The sequence below is a fragment of the Macadamia integrifolia genome, chromosome 5 (assembly GCF_013358625.1).
Source record: "Macadamia integrifolia cultivar HAES 741 chromosome 5, SCU_Mint_v3, whole genome shotgun sequence".
Taxonomy (NCBI): domain Eukaryota; kingdom Viridiplantae; phylum Streptophyta; class Magnoliopsida; order Proteales; family Proteaceae; genus Macadamia; species Macadamia integrifolia.
This window is the reverse complement of record NC_056561.1, coordinates 34,824,601-34,828,427: the sequence shown is the minus strand read 5'-3', so window position 1 is coordinate 34,828,427 and position 3,827 is coordinate 34,824,601.

The window sequence follows — 3,827 nt, the reverse complement described above, 5'->3', positions numbered from 1 at the left end:
TGAAATAATTTGATTCATTAAAATACTCCCTCAAGCTCTGTTTGTAAATGGGGATGACTACCCCTTGTAAGGACTTCTCGAAACCTCCTGTTGGCAATGTGCATTGAGTGATATGAATTACCAAGGCTCCCACAACAAATTTACAAGTGGGATTATGCAAACTCCTTGACAGCTTAACCTCAATCAGAAGAGACTTTCTAAGTAGCCCCACTTTAACTCAAAGATCCGGAAAAAAGTAGGTTGACCAAGTTAACCAATGCCTCGGTATAAACATAAAAACGTCTTGATAAACCCCCCCCCAAAAAAAAAAAAAGAGTAAAGTGTGACTTGAGAGTTGAGACTAATTTTGGACCCTCGAATGACCCCCGCACTGGACTAATTAATACTAACTAATTATACTTCAGCTTATGACTTGGTTGACTATCTATTCAGACTACGCTAATTGGGCAGCACTTACAAAATTGTGCTTTATAATTGATAAATCTGATTTGCTTCTGAATCCATTGTTGCATTATAAGGTGCCTAGCTGCTCCACTTGAGTAAATCCGTTGGATTGTTGCACTGTAAGGAAGGCCATGTGAGGCTAGAGAAGACCAAAGTACTCCTGTACTGTAATTTCATTTTTCCCCTTTGTGCCCTTGGTTGCATTACAGAGCAAAGGAAAGTTAAAATCCGTGGATAAAAATGTTGGCTTTGGCTTGTTTTGTCCCGCGCCTGTTGGGCTGGCTTCTGATGGGTAGGGCCTTTGCCCTTCTTTAGCTGGTTTAGGCATTCTCTGTTGTATCTGTTTTTCGTTTGTTTTAATATAATTTCACTCACCCAAAAAATATAAATGAGTGTATAATGTGTTGTATTTATTTTGTTGATAATTAGCAAGAAAAACTTATTGTGGAGGAGGGAAGATGCAAAGTAGAATGTGGTAATCCAGCATCATGAGGCCCTGTAATTTGTTCAAATTTAATTTAGTTCAGTTCTAAGCATGAAGCCATATTATATATCGGAAAGATCATTTAATTTGGTGTACAGAGTTTGTTACTTGAGATTTTCATGTTTAATAAACTGTCTGCTCTGAAGAATATCTGTGGTGAAAGTAAAGCCTTTATAATGGTTTGTAGAGATCAGCTAGTACTTATGTATCATTTAAGATAGTTTTCTATAGTTTTGGTTGCTGCCCTAGATTTCCAGAAACCTATAACCAAAATTAAGTTTCTATGCTATTTTTAGTTTTTGTTTTACATCACCTCTGATTTGGAACTGTTTTCAAAACTTCAGGTTATCATCTCTGACCTTTTGATTTACTTCATGCCATTAAAAAGTGTGATGGTCAGTAGTTGGTGCCTGGGGGCATCCTATCGGGTGTATATTTGAATGGACGCATGGTATTCGAATATCTGAGAAGGTTGGAGGAGCCTCAGGGACAGAAATCTTGGACCTAGGAAGCCAAGTATGCATTTATGTTAGATCTCATAGATTGTCAGGTTTTACGGATGGCTTATTATACTCATGATGTTAAAGAATGTGGATAGAATGATCTTATATTGTTTTATGTAGAGGTGTGGCAGAAAAGTATGTAAACTAGGACTAGCCAGTTATAGGCTCGGAAAGAGGATATGCCTTCTACCTTAAGCTTATCTTTGTGTTTTTGGGGATGACATTGTCTATTCCTACTCATTTTTATTGGATGACTTGCACAAGAAATGTGGGTTGCTCAAGATTGCTATGGAAATGAAATAGTCAATATTGTCGGCAATTTCACTTTCCAAACCTAATACGAGGAAATGACTATATTGATGTGTACTTGACTAGGAGTTGAGGCTGGTGCTAGGGTTGTGGAAGGAGCAATCATGCTTGAACCTTTCTCCTATTTTTTCAGGTTTGTTTTTATTGGTCATGGTAGAACTGGACCACCCTTCCATACATTGCAAGTGGTCCAAAGGATTTGTATCACTTTATGCCTTTGTGGACTTTTTTGGTATCACATTCTTATGTCCTGCTATGTTATGAACCTGGCTGTAATAGAGGCAGGCATGCTCTCAGCAATAGATATAAGCAGGTTTTTCTCCATCATCTTCCTTTGTGGATGTAGTTGGTGAAGTATCTTGTTACCGTAGTCCATGGGAGGGGATATTGTGGAGAAATTAAAGTAAGTTGGCATAAGTGCCTAAATTGGACAGTTATCAGGGAACATGAGTTTGTTGGAGTCAATCTTTCCAATATTTGTTGATTGATAGATGCATCAGTAACAGTTTTCAGATCAATTGGTCACTTGAGAAGTGGCCCCCCAGATTTATGTTGCATAATCCGAATGAAAATCTTATAAGCAATTTTGTGCTTCATTGTCAATGCACAGCTTTAGGACCACTCCCCAAGTGGGGGTCATGGTTTCAAACCTGTGTTGGAATTTCTCTCAATTTGTGCAGTTGGTCCCCTGTTGAAATCTCTTCATGCATTATTCTTTTGTCTGGCAGCTAAATATAGTGAAGCTAAACCTACCATCAGCAACCTGTTAAGGAGACCCAATTGCTTAAGGCTGATCCATTCTTTTTTGGTTGAAAGGGGATTACACTTCATTAAAGAAACAAGATAAAGTTTAATAACTATCTTCCAAAAGACAGGAAAGACAAAAGGGAATAATTCTGGGGTGAAGGGGTGATTGATGATCAAGGTCTGTTTGTAATGCAGATTGGATGCTCTATCCATTACATGGGTATCAATGTCATCATTGTGCTGAGTTTCCGCATGGCCCAATAAGGACATGATGTCTACATCGTCATCTAGTCACAGGTTTATCAAACCAATCTGACTTCCATGTCCTGGTATAATGTTCTGAAAATTGTTTAATGATGTCAAATCTGTTGCAAATCAAGGACCATTGAAAAAAATCAAGTGAAAACACCTTTTACATGGTAAACCATTCAGTTGAGACAAGAACTGAATTTGACATGTGATTTACCCATGGAGCTTCCTATCCGTCCAATGGTTAGGATGACCAAATTATTTTTCGATGGAATATCTCCCACACTGGCCGGTGTATATATATATATATATATATATTCATTCTGGAGCCCCTTCTAGATTCGTGGAAAGAGAACCACTCCTTATTTCATCATTTACATGAGTGCTTTCTATGCATTCCCTAATTTTCTTGTCTGAACAGCATTAAGCAGCTTGTTGTAGGTTTCACAATGCAAAGAATTTGCACCAAGATATTGTTATGCTTATGTATTGCTTTGTTAAATACGCTAATGTAACTGATCTTAGTGACTTATGCATCTGAACAGTGATAAGTTTCCGTAGAGATTGTTACAACACTGAGTTTGACCACTGGATGCATTTTACACAACTTGTTCTTTGTCCCTGACTCTATTATCGTAGTTTCAGCCCCTACTCCAATCTGTGATTTTTAAAGTTAAGGTGTTCCAACATCATTTTCTTGTGTTAAGGCATTGTCCTTTTAAGCACATGAAAAAGGTCATGTATTCCACATCACTGCATTGTAATTGTGAGTGACCGTTGGCTTGGTAGGCTTTGTACCCTATGGAGTTTGTTGAACCACATGGAATTTCTTTATGGATAAGGGATTTATTTTTTCATTTTTTGAAAAGGCACACTGTAATAATAGTTTAAGTGTGAACTAAATATTTGGTCGTTTAATGATCTGTGAAGTAGAATTATAGCAAGTGTAGGCATGATGGCTTGCAATTGAATTGTAAAAATATGCAGAACTCGGCAGGTGTGATTGCTTGGCTGTTTGAAAACTGAAAGGGGAAAAGAGGGTGAAACCTTGAAGATGAAGATATGTAGAGCTTTGAAAGTGGTAATTTTGT